General features: G+C 35.4%; 1 pseudogene; it reads left to right on the top strand.

Annotated features, from left to right (window-relative positions):
• Positions 1–463: 463 nt before the first annotated feature.
• LOC102495491 (ribosomal L1 domain-containing protein 1 pseudogene) lies at positions 464–1,381 on the top strand (annotated as a pseudogene).
• The last annotated feature ends 4,687 nt before the right edge of the window (positions 1,382–6,068 follow it).

Below are 6,068 nucleotides of genomic sequence, written 5' to 3'. Positions count from 1 at the left end.
AATGGGGATACTTGTTGATAAATGCTTCAAGTGATTTCATCATTGTATAAACATTGTGGAGGCACTTACACAAAGTTAGATGCTATAGTCCGCTATACACCTAGGTTATATGGTATAGCTTACTGTACCTAGGCTACAAACCTGTGCAACACATTCTCATACTACATACTGCATATCTAATCACAGAAAAGATACAGTAAAAATATGGTATAAAAGATTTAAAAAAGTTGAACACGTATGTAAGGACACTTACAATGAATGGAGTTTGAGGATTCTAAGTAGCTCTGGGCAAGTTGGTGAGGGAAGGATATCTCTGTATAGTATTGTAGACTTTATAAACATTACACTAAATGTGTAAAAACTGTTTACTGAGTTAAAGTTTATTTGTGTGAAAACGGTATTTATAGTTCCCTACTTCTGGCTCCAGGGTTCCACACACACGTCTGCACAAAGTGAGGACAACATGGAGGTCTCGGCTTCCACCACGGTTTCCACTTTGGGTGCACCCGTGGCCTCACCTGTGACTCCTGTGGTCCCCATCTCACTAAAGCAGTTGGACGAATGGAATACAAGAAAGGCACTGGAAGCTCTGTTGGCACATGCCAGAACCAGGGAAAACAGTAATAGATTTTTTTCGAATGAGAGTGAAAATTTATTTTTAGTGGTAGTATTGTGGAAAATTCCTAGTAAAAAACAGAAGTTCAGATTGCCCTTGCCTAATGGTATTGGAACAGATTTAGCAGAAATTTCTTCATTTACCAAGGATGAAACCAATTCAACTCCTGAAAAAAAAAATTTCTGTAGAAAACTTTTGAAGAATCATGGAGTTAAAATCATTTCTCAGATTATTCCTTTCCGGACGTTGAAAAAGGAGTATAAAGCCTAAGAAGCCAAGCTTCAACTCCTGAGTAGTTTTGACTTCTTCCCCACAGATGAGAGGATCAGGTGGCTCTTACCATTGTACCTTGGGAGGCATTTCTATCAAAGAAAGAAACTTCCAGTAAGTGTGAACCTTCTGGTCAAGAATGTATCAAAAGAGATCAATAATTCTACAGGTGGAACCATCGTAAACATCTCGAAAAGTCGTTCTTGCAGTTCTATACTCATTGGTCACACTGGAATGCAGCACTTTGCTGAAAACATTGCTGTCACGAAAAGGCTTTCAGAAAAATTTCCAGAGAAATGAGAGAGTGTGAGACTCTTGTTTGTGAAAACTGAGAAATCGGTTGCCTTTCCTATCTGTTAATTCATCAGCAGTCAGGATGAAGCCAAGAGAATAAATATCCGCTCTTACTCAGTACAAAAATAAAAAATGGGAAGGGAGAAACATAAAGGAAAAGAATATTTAAAACAAAAGGAGAAAAAGAAAAAAACAATTTAATGCAAGAGGGTAGCAAGTCTTCATCAGCATCCGTCATAAATAAAAATGAAGTGCCAAAACTTGATGGCGCTCCAGTGAGTGATTCTGGACCCCAGAAAGGAGCGAATGTAAAACAAGAGGAGAAAAAGAGTGGCCAAGTGAAAGCCCAATTTAAACTGAAAGATGAATCTGGAGATAAAACTCCACAACCAGTACCAATAGAAAAAACTGCAGCTAAAGAAAGTGAAGAGATGCAAACACATGACCCAAAAAAGACATCTCCAAAAAAGAGGTCTTGTCCCAGCACACCTCATGGAAAGAAAAGAGAGATTTTGTCAGCTTCAGAGACCCTAAAAACTGCAGAGCCCAACACTCCAAGGAAAGGCCTGGGGAAGAAGCCATAATTGAAGCAATGGAAAAGAAAGAACCCCTTCCCTGGGGAAAAAAGACCCAAGACAGACTCAAAAAATGCTAGGGGCCAATTTTTTTGTTACTCCTAGAAAATCTGCAACTATTAAACTACTGGTATATAACATGGGGGAAACTCTTGGAGATATTGGAGTAGGCATAGACTTCTTAAATAAGACTCCTAATGCACAGCTAGTAATCCTAGAAATAGACAAGTGGGATTACATCAGGTTAAAAAGTTTCTCCTCAGCAAAAAACAAAAACAAAAACAAAAACAAAACAACAACAAACCCCCACAATAATTAGAATGAATATGCACCCTCAGAATGGAGAATACATTTGCAAACTATGTTGCTGATAAAGGACCGATATTCAAAAAATACAAGAAACTCAAGTGATGTACTCCCAAAAAATGATCAATGCTATTAAAAGATGGGTGAATAAGCTGAGCAGACAACTCTCCAAGGAAGACATATAAACAGCCAAAAAGCATGTGAAAAAATGCTCAACATTCCTAATCATGAGGGAGAAGCAAATCAAAACCACAGTAAGATACCACCTAACTCCAATCAGAATGACTAAGATTAAAACAATAAAAAATAATTAAGTGCTGGTTATGCTGTGGTAAAAAGAGAGCTCTCCTGCACTTTTGGTGGGGATGTAAATTAGTAGTCACTGTGAAGAACAATATGGTGGTTCCTCAAAAACCTGAAAATATAACTACCATATGAATGAGTTAATAATTCCACACCTGGGTATCTACTTAAAGGATAAGAATACACTTAGTTGGAAAAGTGCTTGTACATTAATGTTTACTGGGCCATTACTCAATTCAAAATTGCTAAGACATAGGACCAACCTAAATGTCCACGAACAGATGAATGGATGATTGAAAACATGTGACACATGTACAATATGGAGTACTACTCAGGTATAAAAAGCAATGAACCCCTGGCATTTGATAGAAAGTGGATGAATATGGAAGATTTTCAGCTAAGCAAAGCAAACCAGACTATGAAAGAGAGGCATTGTATGTCTTCACTTAATATATACCTAGCATCTGTACTCTATGGCAGAAACTAAAAGATTCGAAAGCATAAAACATGGAGAACAATTGTATATTCTAGAGACAGTGTGAGAGGAAGATGGGAAATAGGGAAGTTTGAGAGGAAGGAAATCAAAGGTTCAAAAAAGAAGCACAACATTTAAGGGATACTAAACGGAAAATTATCTATTGATGATAACATGCATGATAATATCTTCAATAGAATAATATGCAGTGTATTCATGCTGGGAAAAATTAATTTTGCAAACTATAATGATATACAGAAGTTGTATAAAAATAAATAATAAATAAAATTTTAAAAATTAAAAAGGAGTAGTGAAATGCCTGAACAAGATCAATTGGACTTAGGAGAGACTCTCCATTGCTGGGAGCAGGTAAAGACATATTCCCTCAAAGCCAAAGGACTGTAAGTTGCTATATCCAGCCCCTGCTGACCCAAGAACCCATACTGTTCCCATTGCTAAGGTCCCTGAATTTCAGTGGAGCCTCCAGGGATGGAAGACCTGTAATCCTGATCCTTGTTATTGGAGATGACAACCACTATCCTCCATCAAAGGATCTAGCAAAGCTCTTCAAAAAGTCAGCCAGTACCTCAAACCACAACCACTGTTGGTATCCGGTCAACCCACTTGGTGATAATCAGTAAATCTTACAAGAAGTTAGACAACCTCACTGCTGAATTCCATTATACTTTTAAAAATAAAGTAGTACTGATTCTCCTCAAACTATTCCAAAATATTGAAGCAGAAGAAACATTCCCAATTGAATTCTGTAAGCCAGTATTACCCTGATAACCAAAGCAGACAGACCAACAAACGACAGACCAGTATTACTGATGAACATAGATGGAAAAGTCCTAACCTAAATACCAGTGTGCCAAATTCAATAGCACATGAAAACATAAACTGTAATTAAGTGGGACTTATCCCAGGGAAACATGGATGGTTCAACATATACAGACGAAAAAATGTGACACACAAAATCAATAGACTGAAGGGGAAATGTTATATGATGATCTCACTAAACATAAAACAACCATTTGGTAAAATTCCACATTCTCCTTATGATAAAAAAAATACTTAACAAATTAGATTTAGATGGCACATCACTCAACACCTACATATGGCAAGCCCACAACTAGCATCATAGTGAACGGGTAAAGTTGAAAGCTATTTCTGTAAGAACCAGGAAAAAAATTTTCATTTTTATTACTCCTAACCAGCACACTACTGGAAGTCTCACCAAGGAATAATGCAGTAAAAAGAAATAAAGGTCAACCAGGTTGGAAAGGAGGAAGTTCCTATTTGCAGTGGACATGGTCTTATTTATATATAGAAAACCTACGGAATCTACCAAAAAGCTGAGAACTAATAAATGAATTTAATAAAGGTACAGACCAAAAAATAAACAGACGAAAATCATATTATTTCTATATAGCAATAACTAACTGAAAAAAATTTAAAGAGCAATTGTATTTATAATGGCCACTAAGTAAATAAAATACGTAGAAATAAAGTCTTCAAAGGAAGCAAAAGATCTCTGTAATGAAATTATACATACTGGTAAGTGGAACTCAAAAAGATAGAAAAAAAAGTGGAAAGAACATCCCATGTTCATGGTTGGGATAAGCAATATGATTAAAATATCCATACTACTGAAAGTGATCTAAAGCTTCAGTGTAATACCTGTTAATATGCCATTTGAATACTTCACAGACATTGAAAAGTATAAAATTTGTATGGAATCAAAATAAATTTAAATACCAAAGAGCCAAAGCAATCTTGAGTAGAAAGAATGAAGTCTGATGCATCAAACTACCAGATTTCAAAATGTCCTACAAAGCTATAGCAACCAAAACAACATAGTATTGCTTAAAACAAATAAATAAACTATCAAAAAGCAGACACATAGACTAATAGAACAGGAGAGAGCCCAGATATAATTACATGTATATACAGCCAACTGGTTTTTTTTGATAAAGGTACCAAAAATACCTATAGTAGAAAAGTCTGCCCAATAAATGGTGCTGGGAAAACTGGACATTACATTTAAAACTAGACCTCTGTCTCTATCATATGCAAAAGTCAGCTCCATGTGTATTAAAGATTTAAATATAAACCCAAACCATGAAACTAGTAGAGGAAAATGTAGGGGAAATGTGTTATGCTTTATGACTTTGGTGTGGGGAAGTTTTTGCTTAAAACATTAAAAGCATAGGCAAGGAAAACAATTGTTTTAGATTGAATTGTATCTACCTAAAAAGCTTCTGCATAGCAAAAGAAACAACACAATGAAGAAACAGCTTAAAGAATGAGAGAAAATGTTCATGAGTTCCACATTTAACAAAGGAGTAATAATCAGAATATATTAGGAACTCAAACAAACATCAAGGAAACAAATAATCCAATTTTAAAATGGGCAAGTGACCTGAATAAGCCATTTTTGAAAGAAGACATACAAATGATGAGCAAACATGAAAAATACTCAACATCATTCATTAGAAAAATGCAAATCAGAACCACAATGAGACATAATGTTACCCCAGTTAGAATGACTGTTAACAAAAAAACAAATGATAACAAATGCTGGTGAGGATGCAGAGAAAGGGGAACTCTTTTACACATCATGGGAATGTAAATTAACACAGTCATAGGGAAAATAATATGAAGGTTCCTCAAAAGACTAAAAATAGAACTACCATATCATCTAGCAATTTCACTTCTAGATATATATCCAAAGGAAAGGAAATCAATATGTTGTAGAAATATTTGCACTCTAATGTTTTTTGCAGTACTATTAATAACTAAAATGCAGAAACATGCTAAATGTCCAACAACAGGCAAATGATAAACAAAATGCACTATAAAAATATAAAATGTGATATTGTTTGAAGGCATCGCCTTCCCCCAATTCATGAGTTGTGATTTACTTATGATAGATTAAACGGATAAAATCTTTATCTGATTATGTCATTGAAAGGAGGAGCTTGAGGCAGGAGCAGAGGATAGGATGGGGCCCCATGTTTAACTCCTAGTGGGTTCATAATAATAGAAAATAAGATATATGAACTCCTGCCTTTCAGCATTTTGTGATGCAGCCCAAAAATTCTCACTTAATGTGAACCCTGACCTTTGGCCTTCAAACCATGAGCTTCATAAACCACTAATTTTAGAAATTGGATAGACTAGAACATAGTAAAATACTATTCATTCATACAAAGAATGAAGTCTTGTC

This window comes from Tupaia chinensis, unplaced genomic scaffold (assembly GCF_000334495.1).
Source record: "Tupaia chinensis unplaced genomic scaffold, TupChi_1.0 Scaffold149807_2, whole genome shotgun sequence".
In the NCBI taxonomy this organism is placed as follows: Eukaryota; Metazoa; Chordata; class Mammalia; order Scandentia; family Tupaiidae; genus Tupaia; species Tupaia belangeri.
Note: the sequence above shows the minus strand (reverse complement) of the source record. Positions and strands in the feature narration are given on the sequence as shown.